This window comes from Aquarana catesbeiana, linkage group LG01 (genome assembly GCF_042186555.1).
Source record: "Aquarana catesbeiana isolate 2022-GZ linkage group LG01, ASM4218655v1, whole genome shotgun sequence".
In the NCBI taxonomy this organism is placed as follows: Eukaryota; Metazoa; Chordata; class Amphibia; order Anura; family Ranidae; genus Aquarana; species Aquarana catesbeiana.
In genome coordinates this window covers 368,300,981-368,313,382 of record NC_133324.1, presented here as the reverse complement: position 1 = coordinate 368,313,382, position 12,402 = coordinate 368,300,981, and the positions used below count along the sequence as shown (strand labels likewise).

The following is a 12,402-nucleotide window of genomic DNA, read 5'->3' as shown; positions in this document are numbered from 1 at the left end:
TTATTGAGGTAGAAATGCGGAGATGTATGGCCTTAGACGTCTTCATGGGGGGGGGGGGGGTAGGGGGCAGGACCTTTGCATCTATGGGCCCCAGACAAAGTGGGATAGGAAATGGCTCTTCAAGAAGATGAAGCCTTTTCTTTTTACAGCCCAGCTAATTGTCTTTGGTGGTGATTTTAAACACCGTCACTAGGACTAAGGATAGGAAAGGAACCGGAGCCAGGCTAGACTGTGACAGGGTTTTTTTAAACAAAATAGCTAGAGAGTCAGGTCTGGTTTATGTGCACATTCATTGCTGCCCAGACAACACGGGATTCACTTTTCAGCAAGGTAGTAGTCAGAGTAGAATAGATAGGTTTTTTTTTAAAGGGGAACTCTACTTTCTCGATGCCAGTGTGTCAGGAGGTGGAGCTTTCCGAGCACTGTATTCTGTCTGTGACTCTGAATAGCCCAGATACCCCACCTAGGGGGAGGGGTACCTGGAAGCTGAATTCGGCACTCCTGGATGATATGAAGGTGAATCAATCCTTTCAGGATTTTTTTCAGGCACAGGTATCAATCATGGACTTTTGCAGCAGTAAGTCAGACTGGTGGGAGCTTACAAAACGAAGGATCGTTGGGTTTTTCAAGGACATAGGAAGAAATAAACAGCTTGATAAGTGTGTCACCTACCAGCGTCTGCTGAAGAAACTCGATAGGCTTGTCTTGAATAATGGAGATCCAGGGATAATCTCTGAGGTTAAACTTTTGCTCAGGGAGTTTCAATATGACAGGCATTCCTCTTTGGATCTGGAAAGGGATTATGGGAAAAATCCCTTGCCTGACCCTTACCAGAATTGCAAACAAGGTAGAGCAGTTAAGTCAGTTGTAGGCTTGGTTGACAGTACAGGTTCCCTGACATAGTCCAAGTCGGGGATCTTGGAAACCACCAGGTCACATTATGCTGACCTCCTGGGCAGGAGGGACCTTGATCGGGCAGGCATGTCAGATTTTCTGGATTCTATTCCAGGACTGGGAAATGGCAGTTCTCTTGTGAGTTTGACAGAGAAGATCACTGCAGATGAGGTGGTTAAGGCTATTGATAAGCTTGCCATTAAGAAGTCGCCTGGGCCAGATGAATTGACAACTGAGTTTTATAAGCACTTTAAGGTTACTCTGGCCCCATATTTGGTGGAGGTTTTTAATGGCTGTCTGAGAGAGGGTTCGCTTTCTCCTTCCAGGCGACAATTTGTGGTGATTCTTCTGTCAAAGGGTAAAGATTCTTCGAGAATTGATGGGCCCATTAGCCTTCTCAATGTTGATAGGAAGATATTGGCAAAAAAAAATTTCTGGTGCTTATCGTCTGTAGCAGGCAATCTACTTTCTCGCAACAAGGCACTGTTCTGTTCAGGGTAGAAGCACATTTTCAGCAGGGTTACCTGTCTGGGAGGCCCTGGAGCGATGCAGGGCTACAGGCTGGAGAAAGAACCTGTTGGCATTGGATCAGGCTAAAGCTTTTGATAGGGTCAATCACGAGTACCTATGGCTGCTTCTTTGCAAGTATGGCCTGGAGGGGGGCTTTATTGATTTGTTGAAGACTTTGAACAGAGGGGCTGAAAGCTTCATGCTTGTGAATGATTGGATTGGGCGGCCCTTAGAGGTTGGCTCGGGTGTGCACCAGGGGTGTCCTTCGAGTTCTCTGCTATATGCGTTCGCAATAGACCCCTTCATCAGGAGGTAAGAGAGCGGACCGTTGTGCGGGGTGCCTTTGGGCATTCCTTGTGAGCCCCCTCTGAGGGTCGTGGCCTATGCTGATGATGTGTCTGTTTTCATCTCTGGGACAAAGAAGGTGGCTCAAAGATCAATCAGGATACAAGGTGAAGTTTTTTTGTGTGGGAAAGGAAGGCGATGGCTTTGAGTTTCTGGACAGCTCCCAGAGCCCCGGCAGGAAGTTAAAGTTTTAGGCATCAAATTTGGTCCTGGTGAATATGGTTTTGCAAATTGGGAAAACAGGCTACAAAATGCCGATGCCAAGCTTGCCAGCTGGAAGGATTGGAAACTTTTACAGGGAAAGGATTGACCCGATTAAAACTTACCTGATCCCAGAATTTCTGCATGTCAGCTTTGTCTCTGTTTTGCCAGTGTCTCTCTATGTGAAGATCTACAGCGGTTTCTTCAAGCTGTTATGGGAGAACAAACTGAACCTCATTAGCCACTTCAATACAGGGCATTTTCACCCCCTTCCTTCCCAGACCAATTTTTAGTTTTCAGCGCTGTCGCACTTTAAACGACAATTGCGCGGTTGTGCGACGTTGTACCCAAACAAAATTGACGTCCTTTTTTTCCCACAATTACAGCTTTCTTTTGGTGGTATTTGATCACCTCTGCGGTTTTTATTTTTTGCGCTATAAACAAAAGAGCGACAATTTTGAAAAAAAAAAACACAATATTTTTTACTTTTTGCTATAATAAATATCCCAATTTAAAAAAAAAAAACACGAGTTTAGGCTGATACGTATTCTTCTACATATTTTTGGTAAAAAAATCGCAATACGTGTATATTGATTGGTTTGCGCCAGTTATAGCGTCTACAAAATACGGGATAGATTTATGGCATTTTAAAATTTTTTTTAATTATTTTTTTTTTTTTACTAGTAGTGGCGGCGATCTGCGATTTTTTCATGACTGCGACATTATGATGGACACATCGGACACTTCTGACACATTTTTGGGACCATTCACATTTATACAGCGATTAGTGCTATAAAATTGCACTGATTACTGTGTAAATGTGACAGACAGGGAAGGGGTTAACCAGTAGGGGGAGACGAGGGGTTAAATGTGTTTCCTAGGGGAGTGATTCTAACTGTACTGGGAACACAGATCGGTCTCCTCTCACCTGACAGGACGTGGATCTGTGTGTTTACCCACACAGATCCACGGTGCTGCTCGGTTAACGGGCAATCGCGGGTGCCCGGCGGACATCGCGGCCGCCGGGCACACGCACCAGGTCCCGAGAAACGTGGCAGGCGCACGCCCCCTAGACGGCCGGGAAGCCCAGGCCGTCCTATGACGCCCGCCCAGGATGGAAGATCCCATCTGCGGACGTCATTTGACATTGGGCGGGTATTGAAGTGGTTAAGAGTCTGTAACCTACCATCTCAGGCAGATGGGTGGCCTAGGTATGGTCAACTTGGTGTTATTTTTTTCTCTGATGTTTTTTGGTAATATGCTGGCAGAGGAACAGCCTGGGAGGGTTGGTATTTTTCTGTCCTGGTTTAGGCCTTTTCTGCAAAGCTGGGAGAATGGTGGTCTAGTGAAAAGCCTGAGGGTCCGACATGGTAGGCTCACGGCTTACGCTGCCCTCTGCCTGAAAATGCTTCGGCAGTGGCGAGTGACGGCGGAGGAAATTAAGTCTCTTCCCGGGAAAGCCCTGGAGAGGAGGGTTGTTGAATCTGCCTTTAGCGAGCCACTGGTCTTGAGGGAGAGGGTCTGCGTTTAATTTATCTGGAGAGAATCCTTTTAAAGTTTTGGGATTTGGCCTGGCTCTCGTTTCATGGCAGATTATGTGAAGGGCAACTTGAAGCATCGCTCTGCAGAGAACCATGGTTGTCCAAAAGTGGAGTGTGGTGGTGTAAAGAGGACGATGGACCATTTCTTGCTTCAGTGCCCCTTCAATATAGAAGTCTATAAGTGGTGGGTGGGGCTCTGGATAGCCCGTCCCTTTCCTGCTTGAGTTATGCTGAGTGGTCTTTAGGGTCTTTGGAGACGCATCAAGATTTAGATTTTGAGACACTTTTTCTAGTTAGTTTAGTAGTCCGTTACTTCATGTGCAATGCACGGTGTCAGGTTTCCATCGCAAAAAAGTCCTTCCTGTCGAGGTGGTGGTGCACAACATTCTGGGTGAGGTTGGGAAGATTCGGGGTCTTGAGAAGCACAGGTGGCAGCCGGGGGCCTGGACAAAGGTGTGGAGGAATGTCAAGTCCCCATAGCTGCTGTGACTCAATCTCAGGATGTGCGGGTTTCCTTCTGCCCTTTAACATCCCCTATTTTGATAAGATCATATTTTTGGAAAAGAGCTGCATGCATGGGTTAAATGTGTAATCGTTTCTTAGCCTGAGGGTGTGTTTAGGTGGAGGGAGGGCTTTGTTTTGCAGAATTTTGTAGTTTGCCAGTAATATAATTATGTTTCTTCGTATATACAGTAGTTCTATTTACAGTATCTCACAAAAGTGAGTACACCCCTCACATTTTTGTAAATATTTTATTATATCCTTTCATGTGATAACACTGAAGAAATGACACTTTGCTACAATGTAATATAGTGAGTGTACAGTTTGTATAACAGTGTAAATGTGCTGTCAAAATAAATCAACACACATCCATTAATGTCTAAACCACTGGCAACAAAAGTGAGTACACCCCTAAGTGAAAATGTCCAAATTGGGCCCAATTAGCCATTTTCCCTCCCCCGGTGTCATGTCACTCGTTAGTGTTACAAGGTCTCAGGTAGGGCTGAAACAACTAATCGATTATGAATATTAATCGATTACTATTTTCATAATCAATTAATCGGCCAGTAACATAAAGGGGTTAAAAAAAACTAAAATGAGCCCTTTATAGTACAAAAAGAGCAAATAATCGCTACTGTAAATATTACTTTCACAGTTCTACAGTAAAAAAATGAACCCCTTACAGAAGTGATTATCTGCTTTTTTGTACTATAAAGGGCTTTTTTTTTTAACCCCATTATGTTACTAAACATCTTAGACCTGGTTCACATCTATGCGTTTCTTTGGTGCTTTTTGCAATAACGCATACAGTTCATTTACATGGATTCCTATGGGACACGTTCACATCTATGCTTTTTTCAGCCGCTGCGTATTTGGAAAGGGTCAGGGACTTCTTTTTTAACGCAAAACGGTGCTTTTTTGGTTCAAAATACTTTAATGGAGAATCTGCAGAAAAGCATGTAATGCGTTTTTGCAGCAATTTGTGTTTTTTATCTGCCCAACAACAAATTGGCCAAAAAAAATGCAAAAAGGCAAATTGCAGCAAAATCACGTGCGCAAAAATCAAAACGCACAGCAAAAAGCACTGCAGAAACAGATCAAAAGCAAACTGCATAGGTGTGTACTGAGCCTTATGCTGGCCACACGGATAAATTTTCAGAAGAGAGTATTCAGACGAAAAATCTTTGTACATTCGCTGAATGAAAGAATGTTTGAAATTTTCACTTGTTTTTAACATTGTTTTTAAAACAAATGTAATTTCTGAACAAAAACCACATCCACTGTCTGAAAATTCCTTTCACCAAGAAGTTTTCTATTTCCAAATTTTCCCATCACTGTGGTTGAAAATGAATGTCGATTTGACCCCACTAATGATTAGAAAATTGAACGAACGTTCTTAAAATTACATTTTTTTTTTGAAGGAAGACATTGTTCTTTAAATAAAAAAAAATGATCTGAGTCTGATGATATATACCAGATTCACCCTTTAATAGTATATCTCTCCTCTAATAGTATATACATAGTATATCTCCTCTAATAGTATATTCAGTATATCTCCTCTAATAGTATATCTCCTCTAATAGCATATACAGTATATCTCCTCTTATAGTATATATCCTCTAATAGTATATACAGTATATCTCTTCTGTCTGTTATTCTCAGAGTGGATTAGATATTTTGCTCCCTAACCATATAGTTGGTTATTTATATTTACCACTGCATATAGATATTTAAGAATAAATTGCCTTTTAAAACTTTACATATTAACTAAATTATACACCACACTTTTTTTTTTAAAGGTTATTAACCGATTAATCGAAACAATAATCGGCCAACAAATCGGTTATGAAAATAATCGTTAGTTGCAGCCCTAGTCTCAGGTGTTTTAAAATTTGGTGTGATCGCTCTCACTCTCTCATACTGGCCCCTGGAAGTTCAACATGGCACCTCATGGCAAGGAACTCTCTGAGGATCTGAAAAAAAGAACTGTTGCTTTACATAAAGATGACCTAGGGTATAAGAAATAAGAAGATTGCCAAGATCCTGAAACTGAGCTGCAGCACGGTGGCCAAGAAGTTGAGTGCACATGCTCAGCGTCATATGCAGAGGTTGTCTTTGGGAAATAGACGTATGAGTGCTGCCGGCATTGCTGCAGAGGTTGAAGGGGTGGGGGGTCAGCCTGTCAGTGCTCAGACCATACGCAGCACACTGCATCAAACTGGTCTGCATGGCTGTTGTTCCAGAAGGAAGCCTCTTCTAAAGATGATGCACAAGAAAGCCCGCAAATAGTTTGCTGAAGATAAGCAGACTAAGGACATGGATTACTGGAACCATGACCTGTGGTCTGATGAGACCAAGATAAACTTATTTGGTTCAGATGGTGTGAGGCGTGTGTGGCGGCAACCAGGTGAGGAGTACAAAGACAAGTGTGTCTTGCTTATAGTCAAGCATGGTGGTGGGAGTGTCATGGTCTGGGGCTGCATGAGTGCTGCCGGCACTGGGGAGCTACAGTTCATTGAGGGAACCATGAATGCCAGCATGTACTGTGACATACTGAAGCAGAGCATGATCCCCTGCCTTTGGAGACTGGGCCGAAGGGCAGTATTCCAGCATCATAACGACCCCTAACACACCTCCAAAACGACCACTGCCTTGCTAAAGAAGCTGAGGGTAAAGATGATGGACTGGCCAAGCATGTCTCCAGACCTAAACCCTATTGAGCATCTGTGGGGCATACCAAAATGGAAGGTGCAAGAGCGCAAGGTCTCTAACATCCACCAGCTCCGCAATGTCGTCAGTGGAAGAGGACTCCAGTGGCAACCTGTGAAGCTCTTGTGAACTCCATGCCCAAGAGGGTTAAGGCAGTGCTGGAAAATATTGGTGGCCACACAAAGTATTGACACTTTGTGCCCAATTTGGACATTTTCACTTAGGGGTGTACTCACTTTTGTTGCCAGCGGTTTAGACATTAAAGGCTGTGTGTGGAGTTATTTTGAGGGGACAGCAAATTTACACCGTTATACAAGCTGTACACTCACTACTTTACATTGTAGCAAAGTGTCATTTCTTCGGTGTCGTCACATGAAAAGATATAATAAAATATTTACAAAAATGTGAGGGGTGTACTCACTTTTGTGAGATACTGTATGTTTTTTGGTATCTGCTGATGTAAGCCTGTTTGTTTTTGTTTATTTATGTACTGTACATATTCTTTTTATTTTTGTGCATATGTAAATAATTAATACCAAGCTTTATGCTTGCAAGATTTTTAATAAACAAAAATTTACACTTTAAGAGCCCATTCACACAGGGGCAACACGACTTCCAGTGCGACTTTGGGAGGCAACTTGGACACGACTTGAGTATGAATCACAGCGCGACTTGGGGCAACTTACAACATGACTTGAAGTCGCCTCCAGGACAGGGAACTTTACAAGTGGCCAATCAGAGCTTATCAGCTGTGTGTGAGAAGGAGGGGGCTGGCTGTTTAGTGGAGTAAATTACTTTCTGTTTCCTTTCTGCTTCCTGTAAAGTTGCCTCAGTATGAACGGTGATCAGACTTGGAGGCAACTTCCATTGAAATCAATGGGTACAAGTCACCTTCTAGTCAGATTGAAGTAGTACAGGAACCTTTTCTAAAGTCGGAACGACTGCAGTAGTGTGCATTAAGACGGATACATTCACTTACATTGATTTTTTTCATGTAGCGTGACTTGAGGCGACCAGGGGCGACTTGGGGCGACTTGAAGTTGGATCCAAAGTTGCCCCTGTGTGAATGGGCTCTAATGATCTCAAGATTATTAAAATATGTTGTACTGTACATTTATGTAGCTGTATAGAGAACACCAAGCCAGTCACATAAGTCTCTGCAAAAGAGGAGCTTACACTTTAATGTCCCACCAGTCACATACTATTATTATGATTATTAATTTAAACAGCTTGGACATATATTGCATTGTTGTACTGAGAACTTTGAATCACTCATATCAGTCTTTGCACCAGAGAAGCTTACACTCTCATGTCCTCAGTAAAGTCACACACTATTATTATATATTTATATAACATTGACATATACTGCAGAGCTGTAAAAGAGACAGTCACATCAGTCTCTGCACCAGAGGAGCTTCTTCACCAGGTGGTGCTGTTTTGCAGGGTGCTGTTGGCTCAGTCTGCTGGGATCTCAGCTAGAGGAAACATCAAGCCTGGGCCTTTCCTGCAGGCTTCTCCCCCAGGCCCCATGCAGTGGGTGGGGGGAGATGAAGGTGGAGGCTCTCCAGAGGCACTGAGGCCTACTCCATGTGCTCAAGCTGCAATGGATCCTGGGCTTGTCCCTATGCAAGAGGAGTCCTTACCAGTCCTCCAGGATAGAGTGGTGAACAGACTTTGCCGCATTGCTAAAGAGAAACAGAAACTTTCTGTCATGACAGAAGATCTCAAGAAAAAGAAATCTCTACAAAGTAAGTCTGGGAATTGTAAGAGGGAAGTCTCCAAGCTGAAGTCTCTGGAAGAGGCACTGAGAAAGCAGGAGAAGTTGGTTGCTTCTTTGAAGGAACGCACCGGTGTGTTAAAAGAAAAGTATAAGAATGAAGAGAGATGCCAACAGATGAAGGAGAGTGCCTGTGCCAGTACCAGCCAGAGGGTGGATGCCGCAGTAATGGTGACAGTATGGATGGGGGTAAGGAAGTGGCTTCACATGGTGGCCCCAGTACTACCCCTGTCTCAGGATCTGTTGCACCCGAGTCAGTATCTGCCCCCCTCCCTCCCCAGCAGCCTGGGTCATCTCAGGAGGAGGTTGAGGAAAATGGCGGATTGCTGCAGACGATTATAGGAATGGAATCTCCCTTGAGTGGCACCAACCCATCAGATGAAGATCACGGGAATGCAGGCATGTATCCAGACAGAGAAGTTTCTGCTGACTGTGAGGAGTCTCACATGGACATTAACAGTGCAGAGCAGGAATGTCGCATGAACATTGAAAATGCAGAGCAGGAATGTTGCATGACAAACCAAATTTCAGAGGTTCCTATGCAGCCAGTTAATGTGTCATCTGTCCCAGTTATAAACTATGCTAAGGCTGTGTTGGGACAAAGTCTTGCTGCTGCTGGTGGAAGGGAGCCTGTTGTGCGATTTTCACCTAACGCACCTTCTTCCATTAAACGCAGGAATGTGGTACAGCTCAGGTGGGAGGGAGAAGATATTCCACCTATCAGGGGGATGGTTGTGGATAAGATCCTAGCCATGGGATTTAAGGCAGAGGATATTTAGGCGCTTATCAGTCCGGCTGATTCCTTTGAATATGATTTATCATTTGTGCGTCCAGAGTCACTGGATCTGTTTTGGGAGCGGTTTGAGCATGTATATAGGGACCAGCCGGACTGGAAGGGGCTTATCTCCAAGTTGTCTCACGTCAGCGCTTGATTAAGAATGTGACTCTCCTGACAAGGAATGAGTCTATACCCCACGAGGATTTATGGGTCTGGTTGAGGAGGTTTGGTGAAACATTGTGTCCCCTAAAAAAGATTGAGGATGATAGAGGAATCTGGACGGGTGGGTGGTCAGTGTCAATGAGGTTGAGTGTGCGTGGGAATGTTGTCCAGCATTTACCCTCCTCTGCCTTTATTGGTAGAGATAGGATTACTGTCTTCTACCCTGGTCAACCTAAGCTGTGCCATAAATGTGGAGTCAAGGGACAATTCTCCCCTAAATGTCCAGAACAGAAGTGTTCTTTGTGTCAGGAACTGGGGCATCTGGCCAGGGACTGTAACATCATTAAATGTAACCTATGTGGTAAGGTTGGTCACCCTTATAGCCAGTGCCCTGAGGCTTTGCGCAATAAGCCATAGTTAGTGGAGGAATTTTTCCGTCTGGATAGAGAAGAGTCTGGGTTGGCGGAGGTTGTACCAGGGTATCCTAGTGTCTCTGTCCCGTCAGAATCTGTATCTGTGAGGCCCTCTGTGGTGTCAGTGTCCCCCCCAGTCTGTGGTTCCCCAGTCAGTGTCAGAAAGTGTGGCTGTCAAGTCTGTGTCTGCACCTATTGTTTCTCCTAGTGTAGTGAAGGCAGCAGAGGGTGCTGAACCAGCGTGTATGGTGGTGCCAACCCCTTCTGCTCGGCGTAGCAGAAGTGTGGGTGGAGTGAGGGATGGATTGGATGATGGTGGAGGGGGAGGTGGGAAGGGCATGAAGGTGGCTGTTGCAGAATGCAAGGTGAATGATGTGGAAGTCGGGGTGAATGATGTGGAAGTCGGGGTGAATGATTTGGAAGTTGGGGCGAATGATGTGGGGGGAGGGGTTAATGGGGGGGTTTTGGAATCACATCCTGATGGCGATTAAATCTCAAAATGTTTCTTAGCCTGGATTGTGTTTAAGTTGAGGTTTGGGGTTTGTAGTTGTCATTAAAATATGTTTCTTTCTATGTAATCTTGTCAGCAAATGGTTTTCTTTTCTTGCTGATGTAAGCGCGCTCGTTTTTGTTTAGTAGTTTATTTTTGTGTAAGTATGTTTTTATTAATGAACTGTATGTTTGTGTGATTTTTTTAATAAAAAAAATTTACACTCTAATGTCCTGGACCATTGCTTACTTCGGTGCCCCTTCAATGTAGAAGTCTATAAGCGGGTGGGTGGGGCTCTAGGTATCCCTTTCCCGCTTGAGTTACAGAGATCAGTCATATGGGGCTTTTGAGACTCATCGGGATTTTGATTTTGAGGCACTTTTTCTAGTCAGTTTAGTTGTCAGCTGCCACATGTGGAATGCACAGTGTCAGGTTTGCACTTGGAAAAAAGTCCTTCCTGTCAAGGTGGTGCTGCACAACATTCTGGGTGGGGCTGGGAAGATTCAGGGTCTTGAGAAGGACAGGTGGTGTCCAAAGGCATAGAGGAAATGTGTGGTGCTGAAAAAGAGGTGGAGGGGAGGTTCACTAGAGAGGCTACTATGAACCGTAGGGTTGATTTACAGAATCAATCTACTAGTGGGATATTATCCCAGGGGCTAGGATATATGTCTAATAGTATAACCGTCTCCGAAAGTGCATCATCCTGCCATTTAAATGGAGTATTATAGCTAATCCCCCCCCACCCCACCCCCCACTGTATGGGCGACGTTATGCTAAAGAGTTATGTATTAGAGACTCCTTTTGTTATTTGTTATACACATAGTGTTCTCCCTTAATGTTCTCTTTGCTTGAACAGACATTCTCATGGGAACATTAATATACAGCCATACAGCCAGGTACCTTGCTTCTTTGGAATACTGTTGTACCTTGTCTCAGTCAGCTGAAACTTGATCTAACCTTATCTCCTAATAATACAAAACCCTTTGTAAGTTATGCAATAGACCAGAGAACTATCTTGCAACCATTATGGTGTATGTGTTTTCTCTCTCTGTGTACACAGTACAGGCATATTTTTATTTTTATAAACAACAGACAGTTTATATTTCTACAGTACTTAAGGCCATATACCGATCTAGACCAGACTCGAAGGAGGACAGTATACATCCCACGGATTACTTTTTAGGATGAAACTTCCAGGTCTTGGACCACGCAAAACAGGCCTTCCAGGTGCAATTATACACTTTACAAGAATTCAACTTCCTAGCCTTTAAGATGGTAAGGATGATTGAATCCAATAGGCCCCTGAACATTGATGCCAGCAATCAAGATGCAGAATGGAGGAACAGCCCTTTGGACAGAAGGTCCAGGCGATCTGAAAGGGTCCACAGAATGTCTGCCAGGAATCCAAGTATGTCAGCATTCCATGTCCTCCTATGGCCAGGTCTGTTCAGTGAGAAACTCTGATAAGGGTGAAGCTGGAGAGGGGGAAATGCATAGATCATGTGGAAATGATTCCACAGTGCCTGGGATGTGGACAGAAAACACAGCCAGAACATGCAGTTCTGCCCAAGAGAGGATCATGTCCCCCTTTTCCTTTCAGTAGCATGACATCTGATGCATTCCTGATGGTTGATGTAGGTCATAGCCATGATGCTGTCCAACTGGATTCCTGTTGGCTGACCTCGCAATTGAGTCGGTCTTTGGGGGAAAGGTTTTCCCACCTTGCCAGAGTGTTGAGTTGAAAAGTTTTAGAGTAAAATTGGGCACACAGTAAGACACTTCCTTGAACAATGCTACCACAAAGCCCAAGACCTTCATGCATGCATGAATTGAGCATTGACCTTAGAACTGAAAAGCTCGGGAATGAAGACAAAGGGAATGAAAGACTATCTTTCCATATCTAAAGTCAGGTCTAGGTATTTCAACCAATGAGTGGGTTCAAGCATTGACTTCTGCAGGTTGAGGATCAAACTGAATCCCGGCAGAGTCTGCAATGTCTACTTGATATTGGCTGACAATGGTAGGGAGGACAGATCCTTTAGCAAGAGATTTCTAAGTAACCCATAATGTGTATGCAAAGA

The 12,402-nt window shown here is 44.1% G+C and overlaps 1 protein-coding gene across 4 annotated transcripts in view; it reads right to left on the bottom strand.

Annotated features, from left to right (window-relative positions):
• Nucleotides 1–12,402, bottom strand: part of FANCC (FA complementation group C) — a 335,114-nt gene that overhangs the window by 200,957 nt on the left and 121,755 nt on the right. The gene's annotated exons all lie outside the window — the stretch shown is intronic.